Source organism: Scleropages formosus, chromosome 11, assembly GCF_900964775.1.
Source record: "Scleropages formosus chromosome 11, fSclFor1.1, whole genome shotgun sequence".
NCBI lineage: Eukaryota > Metazoa > Chordata > Actinopteri > Osteoglossiformes > Osteoglossidae > Scleropages > Scleropages formosus.
In genome coordinates this window covers 24,274,218-24,289,844 of record NC_041816.1, presented here as the reverse complement: position 1 = coordinate 24,289,844, position 15,627 = coordinate 24,274,218, and the positions used below count along the sequence as shown (strand labels likewise).

Below are 15,627 nucleotides of genomic sequence, written 5' to 3'. Positions count from 1 at the left end.
ATACTTTTACTGGAAGTGATGTGAAATTATGTACATTATCTTATGAATTTCAACTGCACTGCAAATATTTCCTGGACAACCATCTGTGTGGTATTTTACCTAATAGTAACCATACAATAATATCAACAACCAGCACACAGAAACTCCTTGCCTATTGCTCCTATGTAACATCTGATAGGGATGTTCAGCAATGACAATATAAAACAACTGGCATTATTAACAATGAGGACACATGAAAAGACCACTATAATAAAATGTAGACTACACGCTGTTGATTATTATTAATATTAACATATTTTGATATAAAAAGCTGAAATTTCCCTAATCAGCACCTCTAGAGCGGGGGAAAACACTTTCTGCTCCCTCCCCTTTCACACTTTGCAGAGCAGGAAACAAAGCAGAAACCTTTACAATCTATCATTGCAATGGTGGCAGAAGTGGGATGGAACTTACACCATCAATGGACAACACTGCCAGACACCAAGGAAAGCTTGTAGTGTAGGAAGAGCTAGAAGGCTGTTATGTGGACCTTGTGAATGACCCCACCAATCCTGGTGTGAAGCAGGCCCACGCTATTTTGGCTACTCCATTGAGGTACCTTGCAAGCCAAGAGCACTTCCCCTGCTGAGCAGCAAGCCTAATGCTATAGAGCTTCTCACAGCTGGCCTCCGCTGTTGAGTTAAAGCTGCTCGCTACAGAATGTTTGCCCCATTGCGGGAGTCCGGCTTACAGAGTTCCAGTTCGCCAAGTAATCCAACGGGTGGAGCTGAGAAGACGGAGCGGGATGGATGAAACTGTCAGGCTGTCAAAAGCCTCAGGTCTGAAAATTGGAGCAACTGCCAGTGTCCAGCCACCACCCTACGATGGGAGGTGTGGTTTCAAGCCTTCCATGAGGGATGCAGCTTGTTTGTTTTTGCGGGGGGCACTAAATATTTGTGCCTGTTTCCCCACTTTGCAAAATGTGAAGTAGAAGAGCAAAGCACACAGCTTTGTTCCCAGAGTCACCTGTCATCACAATATCATCCTTGTTATAATAAAAGCATTTCAATATAATGGAATTTGAACAGTACAGGGATCCGACTAATGTGACTTTGGCTGTTTTACCTCTATTAATGGGGTCTATTCTAGTAAACTGCAGTTAAATGAACGCTGTTTATCACGGGGGAGTGCTCAGGTGCAGTGGGTTTGGCTGGGTCCTGCTTTCTGGTAGGTCTGGGGTTCGAGTCCCACCTGGGGTGCCCTGTGATGGACTGGCACCTTGCCATGACCGCTGGGCTAGGCTCTGGCTCACCGCAACCCTGCTTGGGAGCAGCAGGTTCAACCAGTGTGTGTGTGTGTGTGTATGTGTGTGTGTTCATCACATGAGTACGTATTCATGTTAATGATTTTTCTGTATTTCTAAAGAATATGTCTCTTTTGATGGTGTTTATTCCTGACTAATAACCTTAGTTTCCGGTGTTGAAACAACTTTAAATCCTATTATGAAAATGAAACCAGAGGGTTCAAAAACTGTACCATGAATAAATCTAAAGGAAACTCACATCACAATAGCCAGAACAGTAGCAAGCTTTAGTACCGGGGCAGAGACACAGAAGCAGTGGAGGACTTTTGTCTCATTATCAGTGATGAACAACAAGGGTGTAGCAGTCAAAGACACGCCAAGGACGAGCACTTGGCAGAGCTGCTTTGAAAGATCCGGAAGATGCCCTACAATGTATCCATGAAAACAAAAAGCGGAATTGTCGAAGCAATGCTGTTTCTATAACACTGTATGGATTTCAATGCTGGACAAAAAAACCTACAGTTCTTTGTACAAATAAAGCTTGGAAAAACTGGAGGAAAAAAGAAGAGGACGACCATCCACCGCATGGACAGAATCCATATATTTGGTAACTAGGAGTCAAAATCATCTCCATGGTATTTATCAACACTGTGCCGGCAATGGAAGCGCACACACACACACACACACACACACACACACACACACACAGGCACTGTCTGGGGCCGCTTGCCCTGAGTGGAGTTGCAGCAGGCTGGGGCGATGCGGGGGGGCAAGGTGGGACACCAGTCCGTTGCAGGGTACCCCAAGCAGGACTCGAACCTCAGACCCACCAGAGAGTGGGACCTGACCAGGCCTGCTGCACCAAGATGCCCCCCCGATGGAAACACTGACAATGAATACACACACACACACACACACACACACACACACACATTTTCAGAACCGCTTGTCCCATACGGGGTCACGGGAAACCGGAGCCTACCCGGCAACACAGGGCGTAAGGCTGGAGAGATGGAGGGGACACACCCAGGACGGGACGCCAGTCCGTCGCAAGGCACCCCAAGCGGGACTTGAACCCCAGACCCACCGGAGAGCAGGACTGTGGTCCAACCCACTGCGCCACCGCACCCTCTCTGACAATGAATATTTTCTGAAAAGCTAAATTTGAATTGAAGGTCTTACACAAACCCAGAGGACCACTGCAGTTATAAAACTGGATAATCCAGTACCGCCACATAATTCACCCCACATATTCATTTCATTTCAGATTTTGGATCACACAGTCCTCAATTTCATTACTGAGTACCAAAGAATGCTCATGCATTCATTTAGCTGATGCTTTTCTCCACAGTGATGTACAATGTTACTCTCGTGACAATTATTTATCCATTTGCACAGCTGGGTAATTTCACCAGAGCAATTTAAGGCAAGTATGTTGCTCAAAGGTATAACAGCCAGACTGGGGATAAAACCTACAACCTTTGGGTCTAAGGGCAGCAGCACTAACCCCTACACTACCAGCTGTCCCAGAATATGACTCTCTATGCATTCCTATTTGCATTAACAATGGAGGTTTATGGCGTTAACTAACAGCCTGTGTGTTTCAGAAATTCTAGCACCTTAATGGGAGTCCAGATTTCAAAGCTGTGTGTCATGTTCTGGTGTGGTGCTACCTGTAGAAGTAGTAACTGTTGTACACTAGGAATTTACCTGTAGCAGGTGCTAAATTCTGTTGGTAGTGTACTAGTAAGTGCTGTAGTCTTTCTTCTGAAGTGTTGCTGGTTCTAATCCCACCTCCAGCTATAGTACTGTTAAGCAAGGTACTTACCCTAAACTACACCCATTTGCTAAAGCCACTTGTCCCAAGCGGAGTCACGGTGAGCTGGAGCCTCACCTGGCAACACAGGGTGTAAGGCGGGAGGGGGAGGGGACACAACCAGGATGGGACACCAGTCCATCACAAGGCACCCTAAGCAGGATTTGAACCCCAGACCCACCAGAGAGAAGGACCCAGCCAAGCTTGCGGTGCCACTGCATCCCCCTACCCTTAATTACTCCAATGAAAATTTTCCAGCTGTATAAATGGGTAAATAACTGTAGGTAATTTGACACGGTAAGCAGCTTTGGAGAAAAGTATCAGCTGAATGAATAGAAGTAAACTAAAGAAAAGTAAATGCGGTGGTCTGTATGTAACGTTACCCCCAATAATTCGGAAAAGTTTCAACTTGGATTCTGTAGATTTGGTTTGTACTTCGCGGCGATTGTGTTAAGCCAACTTATGAGAAAAGAAATGAAGTTCCAAAGGTGGCTTCGGGGACAGCTGGTAGCGGAGTGGTTATAGCGACTGTTTCGGGATCTAAATGTTGCCAGTTTGATCTCCAGCTGCAGTACCCTTAAGCAAGGTACTTACCCAAAATTGCGCCAGTAAAATCACCCAGCTGTGTAAATGAGTAAATAATTAGAAGCTTGTAACAACTGCAACCTTAACATTATAAGTCGCTTTGGAGAAAAGCATCAGCTACGTAAGTAAACGCAACGGTTTTATGCAGGAACCTAGATATCTTCAGCTTCCAGGGTGTGTCGTTTACGCTGCATGGTTTTCGCGAGTTACGTTCATCGGAGGTTCAATATCTAAATAACGAGGCTCCGGCGGGAGGAAGTACGACGGGCTAAAAGGACAGGACACCCCGCTGAGAAGATCCTTCCATGAATTTCTGGAGTCACTGCCATGCCAGCCTGCAGCTCCATGGCCAGGGCGTGAAAGCCAAACTCAGCAGAAACAACCACACGTCCCGCTGCCTCGCAGGCTGTCGGCGCTGTCTGGGAGATCGGGTTTCGTGGCCAGTACGCCGCTCTCGGCCGCTCACAATGCCCTCTTTACATCCTCCTGCAGAGCGAACAAACCACCAAGCTGCTGCTCGCCTCCCGCATGTTCCCACGCAGTGTTTGGGCAGCGCACGGGTACACACAAACCAACGACTGTCACGCCAAAACACATCCATTAAAACTTCCGAGAGTAAACACAAACCCTCACACACCCTCCTTGGTCCCAATTTAGGCAATGAATGAAAGAACTTGGAGAAAGAGCAGAGACAATGGACGACAAAATTTCCCGATGTGCCCGCAAACAGCCCCCTTGGCGGAACCACAGAACGTTCCGGACCCCTTTCAGATCATCGCTCATAGAGCAGAACGCAAAACCTCACCCGAAATTAGCACAGCCACATGAACGCATTTTATAATTAGCTTCCTTTGAACTGAGCATATGGCTGTTTAACATCTGCCGGCCCTTGGGACGACACACTCGGTACGCTGTGCTACACCTGAAAAACCACGAGCATCATAATTATTTCAGTCAACACTTAGGGGCCTTTCCCTATTAAAGTATTTAGTACTGTTAATTGTTTTCTCAACAGATTTGTTGTATCCACAGCAATATGTAAAGCTAATAGAAGCAGTCAAGGGGTTATGAACGTCTGACTTACATACAACCCGTAGTTACGAACCACCCTGCCCTGTAAAGCCTATTATATAAAAATTTGAGTTACATACAATGATTCATAATAACAAATGGGCACTGCCTTGCGACGCCCATCAAAACACTGCACGTCTACAGCAGTTTTTTGGCTCCTGGGGGCGTCGGCCCGAGGTAGGACAAAGACTTCGTTCTTTTCAGTCGGACCACGTTGTTCTTACGCTGCTATTTGGCTTAATTTTTTTTTTTGTTTTTAACCTCGTTTGTGCTCCAAAGCGTAATGTCACGTCCACTCCTGCACCTCAGTCGACAGCACCTGACTCTAACCAAGCACCTGACTAACCACACATCCTGTAAAAGACCCTCCTCAGCTCCCACACCTTTGCAGAATCTCGTCTGAGACAACCGTCCTATTGTGCCATGTCTTGCTCTCCTCCATCCCTTGTTTTCTCTCTCCGTTCTCTGGTTTTCGACCCTTCGCTTCGTCCCCTGACCACGTCCTTGGATCCTCTCTCCCACTCCGTCCGCCGATCGATCGACCCTTCGCCTGTCCCCAACAACGAGAATTCGCCTGACCCCTCAGTACCAGATGCACGATCCCGCACTTGGGTCCAACCGTCCCAAATTTCTCAGTTCCGCGTGACACATAAATGTAATGCAAGTGAACCTGATGCATCAAAGAAAAGGAAAACGATCACGATTGAAACTAAAGTGGGAATAATAAAGTGATCGGAAAAGGGTGAAATGTCAACGAACATTGGAAAGCACTAAGCTACAGTCGGTCAACGATCAGAGCAATTTTAAAGGACAAAGCATAAATAGGCTCTGTCCCAATGTCTCTCTCTCTCTCTCTTAGAAATACTGTAGTTACATTTATTATTATTATTATTATTATTATTAGGGGGCAGGTGGGTCTGGGATTCAAGTCCTGCTTGGGGTGCCTTGTCACGGACTGGCATCCCGTTTGGGGTGCGTCCCCTCCCCTTCCAGCCCTACACCCTGTGTTGCTGGGTTGTGCTCCGCTTGCCATGACCCCACTTGGGACAAGCGGTTTCAGTCAATGTGTGTGTAGGTGTTATTATTACTGTATTCTTATATTAAAGATGTTTCAGTGTATCTGGAAGTGTTTCTTTAATGTTTTTTATGCATAGAAAAGTACATGATACACTATACACTAAGACAAACATTTGACTAACTGACGTTAGACACGAACCGTTCCGAATTGTTCCGACTTACATACAAATTCAGCTTAAAGACAGACTTAAGACTGGAACTCGTTTGTAATCCAGGGCCTGCTTGTATATATAAACTGTTCTGAATGTACCTATTTATGGGGCTTGATATATCCTGAAAATCAGGTCACAGCCACGCAATGCCTTTCTAAAAGGTACAACAACAGACAACCTCCTGGGACTTTGACCGGTGAGTTCTGGGTCGAAGGTCTGCTTAGTCACATTCCTCGCTGTTCCTTTGCCGTGAATGACATCATGGGAATGGGGCTGTGTAACTTTAACTCGCCCATCGGCACACGGGTTAACCAGAACCGGTGTAGAGCTGGGCTGGAATGATGCTCAACTTGGAACCAAACACTAGCAGGTCAGTGATGATCGCTGCAATTTGCATCTTTTAAATGGTGCGTATAATCACAGTTGGATACGTACTGAAGCGGTTAAGGCGCAGCTGCTCAGTACACAGTCCCGTGGGGCTCAACCCAGCGGGATTTCCAGTTCTCAAAACTCGAAGATGATCAGAAAAGGTTAAATGGGTTCAGTCAAGAAGACAGGTTAGCAACAGGTTATTCAGGGCCACAGGTGTAAACCCCTGAATTAAGGAGCATTTAAATGTCCCTGACATGACAGGTTAATAACATTAAAGCCTGGGGTGAATTGGAAGCAATGAACGCTTTAGCCACTGCATTTCAGTAAATAGTTGTCAGATTGTACAGGTTTAGCGAGCGATGTCACAACGTCAGCTCCGATCACCTGCTTATGCTGACAGGTGAGGTCCCCGATTCGGGTTTGAGGTGTGACTCGTACTTTTGTTTACGCCAAGCTCGTTAGGCAGGGTGCGATTCCCGCTGCGGCGGCCCGCGGGCGAGCCCTCGTCACTAAGCGACGGGCGCGTTCGTTACATCTCCGACTCTCACTTCGGGGGCGGCTAACGGTGACATCGACGCTGCGCTCCTAAGAGACGCATCGGCCGCGTGCCCAGCGCTTCCAGCACCTGCGAGGCTGCCGGTAACGGGAGCGTTAGGGCAGGCCACGCGGTGCGGCGGGACACCATCCCTCACAGGGCTTACAACGCCCCACGCGTCATCATTTCCGAGGTCAGGAGTTAAATTCTGACTTTCTAGCTGCGGAAAAGGATTTGTCAGCGCCGGAAGCCGGCGAGCGCCTTTCTCGGTCGATAAGCCGAGTTTTCCTTCGCTCTTAGGAACGAGGACCCGGCGTCACGGCGACACCACGGTGACTAACGGCGACGGGCCTCGTTCGCGCCACCCAGCAGTCCACCGCAGGCCTGCTGTCCAAAGACGACCCTCGACGGGCTCCTCTCGGGGGCTTGAACACCTAGTCGCGCGGGGGGAGGCGAGCGGCGGAGCGGACGCTCGGACACACGATCCCTCTCCGGGCCCATGCAACTTTTACACGCTGCTCAGGTGGCTCTGCCGCCGTACGAATGTGGAGGAAAGCTCGAGGTAAAACACGACCGCTTTCACGCTATCTACTCGCTCGTCTTCACTTTTTTCAAAATGTATTTACGGCAGCGGGTCACAGCAGCGTAGTGCGCGCCGAAGCTGTGCGATACATCCGCATAACGTGAAAGCAAAAGAAAAACGATACGATATTTCACCTGCGTGATCATATGCCATGGCATTATGATGTCTCATTTTCATTTTAGCTTGTTAACCACAGAAGGTTTAATGGGCAGACATGTAGAGGGGGGCATCTACAGGGGATGGGAGGGGGGGGCAGATCAGGCACTGTCCAAATGGAATCCATTAACGGTCCCTACTGGCTGGGCGGTCGCCGTGCGATCCGTTCGAATTGACCGACGGATTTGTGACACTCTGTCCCCTCACAAGCACCGCACCGCACACACCTGCTTCAGAGAGCGAGAAAAGTCCTACGGATAGGGCGTGCGAACAATTTTGGATGGGAACAGACACCCGATGCGTGTGCTCGCCTGACAGCTGGTTGGAAAAAAAAAAGGGATTTCGGAGCAGCGTGCCCCAGGTACGGTCCAGACTGTCAGAATACAACAGGCTACGGTCCTACGCGTTCGGCTCCCTTTGCCCAAAACCCAGACCTCACCTGTGTACCTGTGTGATCCAGGGTCACGTGTTGCTCTGGTGTCTCTGTCGTTGTTGCTACGTGAAAGTCACAGAACAGCTGGCAAAGAGACCGAGGCGAAGCGGCGCTCACTCACCTGCCTCTTAATGGGAATCGGCGCCTTTTTAATGCTGTTCCGACCTCTCGCCAGGTGCGCTGCTGAGCTCTTGCAGGTAAGCAGGCGCGTCAAGGTGCCATTCCTGCCTCTCGCGAACAAGGTCTCTCTCTTTCCCGGCGTCGATGCGGACTTTGTCACACGAGCTGTGACTCAGCCTTCACTCGTGTGTGTGTGTGTGTGTGTGTGTGTGATCAGGTCCCGCGTGTGGGGGTGCGCCGCTCGGAAAGGGGAGCGCGAGCAGGTGGAGGAGGGCCGCGCCGCGCCTCGCCTCTCCGCGGGTGTGTTGCTGGGCTCGCGCTGCGCACACAGGTGCAGCCGGGTGACAGGTGACAGGTGACGGCAGATACACTTACCTGCCAACAGGAGGGGGAGGAGCTTACGCGTTACTCGACGGAGGGCTGCAGTAACTCCTGGAATGTCTCTAATTTCAGGGCGCAGCAAAAGAAGAAAAAAAAAATCATGAAACCTCACCCTGAGCGTATCTGACTCTTAGTGAAGATCTGTGAGAGGGGGCTGCTTTCTAGCATTTTCCGCGCTGCTTGACCTTTGTGCCTCGAAGTGTGCTGTATACCCCCCCCCCCCCCCACGACAGCCACAGCATGCCGAGCCCCTCCCATTCCGCATTGCATTCCGCACATACAAAACCCCGACTTGCGTAAAGTGAGCCGAACCAGGTGGATGGCCACTTCCAGGTCCACGTTAATCCATTCGCACCTTTACCATGAATTCAGCTTCCGTTCATCTGATGGCCATGAGGCTCCACGAGATCCTCCACCCGGACCCACGCAATGCAGTCTTCTCCACTATAATTGAATTTTTGGTGTTTTATCCACTTTTCAGCCACTCGCACCCCTACAAAGATGCAGCTGTATGTCTGACCCCATGTCACTGACCCCCTCGGGCTACTATTACTTTGTTCATAGTAAAGAAAAGACGAAAACATGTTTAGTGATAACCACCCTGGTGCGCTTATTTTGCAAGTACTATCATTTTAAGAAAACGGACATCCGCACACCATAAATTCCAGAAAAAGCCTGAAACTTGAGACAACGACCAGGACTGGAGTTGGTTCAAAAGTTTAGCTCAGCTTGAGATGATGACCGATGCTTCAAAATGCTTCATAAACAATTACAGCGGCGATTCCAATTTTGGAAGCGAGCGCCAAAAAACAGGCTGTTAAATTGTGCGGAAAGAAATTCTGGACTGTTTTAGTCTCGTCTTTATCCGATCAGCTGGTGTGTTTGCATGCAGTGTGTTGGCATACAGCAGCATCTTTGTGCAGTAAGTGAGTGGTTGTGGTTATTTAGTGGGGCTACCAGGCACAGCTGGTACCATAGTGGTCAGAATTACTACCTGCGGCTCCAAAGGGCACACGTTCGGTCCCCATGAGCAGGGTACTTACCCTAAATTACTCCAGTAAAAAAACTCCCCAGCTCTGTAAATAATTGTGTGCGTGTGGCTGTAATAATTGTGACTTCAACAGTGTAAATAGCTGTGGGGGAAAGTGTCAGCTGAAAGGATAAAATACAACTGTTTTTGGTTCTTTATCACTACTCTTTATCCAACTGATGCCATTGTTCAAGGCTATTTGCCATAATAGATAATCAACGTTGAAATGATTTACCATTTGTGCAGCACGGTATTCTTACTCCATCAGTTTGGGGTAAAAAGCCAGATTTCTACAGAAAGGAGTCGGGATTCAAACAAGGGAACGCTGAAATTGCGAGGCGACTTCACTAAACTCTGCACCCCCTGCTGCCTTACAGTATAGAGGACACAGCCTCCACCTCTGAACAAAGAGATAAAGTTAATTCCGAACAAACAGTTCAGTATCTGTCACGTCCGGGGATAAGGAGAGCTGCTTGCCGATGGCATGTGACCCTGAGCTACTGACCTGTGGACGCACAGAATTCCGAGCTATGCGATCCAGGGTGTGACAGTGCTATGTGTGCACATGCAACTCTAGTGTGTTTCAGAGAAACCTTGGAGACCTGCGGTGACCTCCTGCCCTTGGGTTGATCATTAACACCAGCTGTCAGAGTAAAGAGATAGGATTTATGAGCATGGCATTCTGGGAGCTCAGAACTGAGTAACTGGCCAAAGGCTGCGCTCACTCAGGACAACTTTACCACATTTACTCATTTATCAGATGCTTTTCTGCAAAGCAACTTCCAATGAACTCTATGTAGTGTTATTAGCCCACACACCTTATTCACCAAGGTGATTTACACTGCTAGATACACTACTTACAATGGGTCACTCATCCATACATCAGTGGAACACACTCTCTCTCTGTCACTCACACACTGTGGGTGAACCTCAACAGCATGTCTTTGGAGTGTGGGAGGAAACCAGAGCACCCAAAGACTTAACACTGCTAGATACACTACTTACACTGAGTCACTCATCCATACATCAGTGGAACACACACACTCTCTCTGTCACTCACACACTATGGGTGAACCTGAACAGCATGTTTTTGGACTGTGGGAGGAAACCAGAGCACCCAGAGAAAACCCACACAGAGAACATTCAAACTCCACACAGACAGAATGGGGATCGAACCCAGGCCTTCTTGAACCACCCAGGCGCTGTGAGACAGCAGTGCCACTCACCGTGCCACCCGTACTAAACTATAGCACACAGCTTATAAAAAAAATACATTTATTTTTATCACTAAAGAACAGGTGCATGAAAAAAATTATCCAACTCTAGTTTTCATTTCAAACGAGTGGAATAATTTTGCTGAAAACCACTTTTGATATGAAATTGTTGACTCATAAAAAAAATAAAATTCAAGAAAAGCTGTCATCACCTTTGTTTTTCCTGGACACACATGTATATAGTACTCCATCTAGTCAGTTAGTTAACACTTTTCTCCAGTACATTTTACAATTACTTACCCATATATACTGCTGGGTGAGCATTGTGGGTCCAGAGGCAACAGTTCTAATTATCATACCTTTATATGCCTCAGCAATTTGCATATATATAAATATATAATATATAAACACACACATATACATACACAGTATATATACTGTAAATATGTACATGTATACATATATCATCACATATACTGTATATATACACATCACATCATCATATATAAATATATACACATATACATATATCATCATACTGTATATACCACTATAACTTCTTTTCAGACAAAATGCAATGCAGGGTATCCTCTATATTAATCACAATGTTGTCCCACTCTGATCAAAATATGAATTTGCCACATTTTCTTCAGTGACTCATATCTTCTTAGACGTGATGTCTGGGTGCAAACAAAAATGAGACGTTAGGCCTTAAAAGAATCCGTTGTCTCCGGTAGTATGGTGGTCAGATGGACGTCATAAGCAATTTTTTTGTGCGCAAGCAAGGGAAGAGAGGGGGAAGGTGCCGAGCGCTCCTGACTCACACTCGCAGAGGTGAGTAAACCGTACGTTTCCCGAAGCCGCCGTTGCGGTAATTTTTTTAAGCCGCAAAAGGCAGCTTTAAGGAGCAGGTCGAGCCATCGAGCCTGAGAGCCCACGAAGTCCTGCACGTTTCTCCAGTCAATTTAATTTGTCTCGTGGAGCTCTCAAAAAAATTGTCACAGCTCCTAACTCAGGGTTCAGGTGAAAATGTGTTTTAAAAAAATACAGCGATGAGCAACATATTCTGTCGTTGGCAGGATATGCATATATTTGTATCTGAACGGTAAACCCATTTACTTGGTGTATTACGGATGTAAGCCAACAAGGATCAAAACCTGCAACCATCCAGCCTGACACTCCTTTACCCCTTGTTCATGTTAGATGTAAGGCTCTTTAACACACACACTCACATGCACACTGTCTGAAGCCGCTAGGCCCATGCGGGATTGCGGGGAGCCGGAGCGTAACCCAGCAACACAGGGCACAAGGCTGGAGGAGGAGGGGACACATCCAGGATGGGACACCTGTCCATCACAAGGCACCGCAAGCGGGACGCGAACTCCAGACCCACTGGAGAGCAGGACCCGGCCAAACCCCCTCTGCCGTTCTGCCACCGCACCCCCTGGCTAATTAACTATGTAATATAATTAAATCTGTTATATTATACAGTGGCTTGCAAAAGTATTCAGACCCTTGACAAAATTACCGATTTTTCTTCTTTCCATGTGGCATTTTTATTCAAAATAATACCACTCAAAATGAATGAGGTTGCAGGTTTGAATCCCACCTCCAGCTGTAGTACCCTTGAGCAAGGTACTTACCCTCAAAATTACCCAGCTCTGTAAAGGGGTCAATAACTGTAAGCTGCTTTGGAGAAAAGAGTCAGCTAAATGAGTAAATGCAATAGATAAGAGCAGCACAGTGGCACAGCTGTCTCACAGTGGCTGGGTGGTGTAAGAGGACGTGGGTTTGATCCCCACTTGATTTGTGTGGAGTTTGCATGTTCTCTGGGTTCTCTGGTTTCCTCCCACACTCCAAAGACATGCTGTTCAGGTTCCCCCATAGTGTGTGAGCGACAGAGAGAGTGTGTGTGTTCCACTGATGTATGGGTGAGTGACTCAGTGTAAGTAGTGTATCTAGCAGTGTAAGTCACCTTAGTGAATAAGGTGTGTGGGCTGATAACACTACATAGAGTTCATTGTTAAGTTGCTTTGAAAAAAAGTGTGTGCTAAATAAATAAATGTAAATATAATGTGGAAAGTCATCCACACAGCGCACTCATCGGGGAAAAATCAGTGTGTTTGCAGAATACGGGTGCGCATATCCAAGCCGAATGTAGGACTTGCATTCCTACACATGTAAAGCACTCTGAATTATTTCATAATGATTTTTAATACACCCCAAGTTTTTTTTTCCAACATTTCACATCTCTATTTGGCGTCGTCTTCCTGGGAAAACTGACAGTCGTGTCAAGAACTCACAGTTTGGAATCTACATTTCAACCGTCGCTTTGTCAGATGATGATGAATGGACCCATGAGTCAGCGCATTCACTCGTTCACCCGAGTGTTTGATATTAAAGGGCGTTGGGACGGTGTTCAGGGAGCAGAGCGTGTGAAGCTCAGCATCTTCACGCGCGCCGCAGGTGACAGGTGTATTAATATGCAAATAGCCAGTCCTACCATGTACGTGTAGTGTTAGGGCTGCTGACAGCAGCATCACGACCCAACTCAGATACGACAGCAGCCTGAGATGTTCGTGGTTCCCCCAGCTGCATGGGACTGATGCCAGGCTGTGGAACACAAAACATCTCCACCTAGCAACATCCTCTGATGGATTCATTGACACGAGGTGCAGAGACACACACACACACACACTTTCTGAACCGCTTGTCCCAGACGGGGTCACGGGGAACCGGAGCCTACCCGGCAACACAGGGCGTAAGGCCAGAGGGGGAGGGACACACCCAGGACGGGACGGCAGTCCGCCGCAAGGCACCCCAAGCGGGACTCAAACCCCAGACCCACCGGAGAGCAGGACTGTGGTCCAACCCACTGCGCCACCGCACCCCCTAGTGCAGAGAAAATGGACGGCTAATCAGTAGGGAAACGGATATGATGGCAACGTTCATTCCTTAGGGTCTCTCCAGTGGTGGAGTACACAGCTCACAAATGAGTAGCTTCAGCGCAACCGTCAGCTTACATTTACATTTATTTATTTAGCAGACGCTTTTTCCCAAAGTGACTTCCAATGAACTCTATGTAGTGTTATGAGCCCACACACCTTATTCACCACGGTGACTTACACTGCTAGATACACTACTTACACTGGGTCACTCATCCATACATCAGTGGAACACACACACACACACACACACACACACACACTCTCTCTCTCTCTGTCACTCACACACTATGGAGGAACTAGAACAGCATGTCTTTGGACTGTGGGAGGAAACCAGAGCACCTGGAGGAAACCCACACAGACACGGTGAGAACATGCAGACTCCACACAGACTGAGTGGAGATTAAACCCACGTCCTCTCGCGCCACCCAGGCGCCGTGAAACAGCAGCACGACTCACTCTGCCACCCTGGTGACACACTACAGTATGTTGAGCAACATTTACCACATCACCCCGAATCGATATTCCTTGACAAGATGTGTACCCAAAAAAATCACCGAGATGCCGCTGCATTTGGGATTTACACATTACGACACACTTACTAGAGCAAAAGTTTACATAATAGAACATGTCCATCCTTTCCTTGTCCATCTAGTTATCCTTAGCTTTCTCTCAGGATGCCCGTGAACATTCATTGCACAAGTTATTACAGATCCACTCAGGAATTTACACCATGCATAAAAAAATTAATATGAGAAAGGATGTTTCTCTTATGGTGGGCGCAGTGAGTTTGACTGGGTCCTGCTCTCTGGTGGGTCTCAGGTTTGAGTCCCACTTGGGGTGCCCTGCAGCAGCCTGGTGTCCCACCCTGGTGTCCCATCCTGAGTGTGTCCCCTCCCCCTCCGGCCTTGTGCCCTGTGTTGCTGGGTTAGGCTCAGCCTTGCCGTGATGCTGCTTGGGAGAAGTGGTTTCAGACTCTGTGTGTGTGTGTGTGTTTCTGTTTCTCTTATCTGTACTCATATCCCTGCCAGTAATACATTTGTCTCTATGCATCTTTACTCAACTGTTGTCTCAGCCTCTCGGAGAAAAGCGCCCGAGAAATCAGCAAACGCAGGATTTGCTTTAACTATGTAAACAAGACTACAGCACGAAGCAGTTGGCGCAAGAAACGCGCGGCGCTGATTTACACGGGACGGCGCAGGGAACGGTCATCATTATCGCTGAGTGATACCACTTACAGCCAGTTAATATGTAAACTTCTCAAGAGTTCACATTCCTTTTTTATTTTTTTGATTACATAGACATGAAGATAAACGCGGTGGTCTTGCGGTGACCTGCGTTCGTCCCCAAAAAATAGGATTTTTGGGGCGACTGCAAAATATTGACCTTTTGTTGACACTTTCCTCCAAGGCAACTTAAAAATGCTAGGCTTGTATACTGAGCTACTTACATTTATACACTCATACCTTATTTTGACTGGAATAAGTCAGGCTAAGAACCCTGCAGCAGGAGCACAGATTCAAACAAAGATATATGACAGCAGCCTGAGAAGATCTCAGCCTGAGATGTTTGTGGTTCTGATCTGTTTTTTTTTTTTTTTTTTAAAACCTTTACTCATTTTACTCACCCACACATCATCTGAAACCACTTGTCCCAAGCAGGGTCGCGGCGAAGCGGAGCCTAACCCGGCAACACAGGGCGAAGGGCTGGGGGGGGAGGGAGGACACACCCAGGATGGGATGCCAGTCTGTCGCAAGGCACCCCAAGTAGGACTCGAACCCTAGACCCACCGGAGAGAAGGACCTGGTCCAACCCACTGCACCCCCTTCATTTAGGTCACTCTTTTCTTCAAAGCAACTTACAATGTTCAGCTAT

General features: G+C 47.6%; 1 protein-coding gene across 2 annotated transcripts in view; it reads right to left on the bottom strand.

The window, feature by feature from the left end:
• eps8l2 (EPS8 signaling adaptor L2) overlaps nucleotides 1-8,354 on the bottom strand; it is a 46,767-nt gene extending 38,413 nt beyond the window's left edge. For both annotated transcript variants that reach the window (XM_018763734.2, XM_018763739.2), the window contains exon 1: nucleotides 8,184-8,354. The gene's annotated coding sequence lies outside the window, so the exon portion shown is untranslated. The remainder of the gene's footprint in view (nucleotides 1-8,183) is intronic.
• Nucleotides 8,355-15,627: the final 7,273 nt, after the last annotated feature.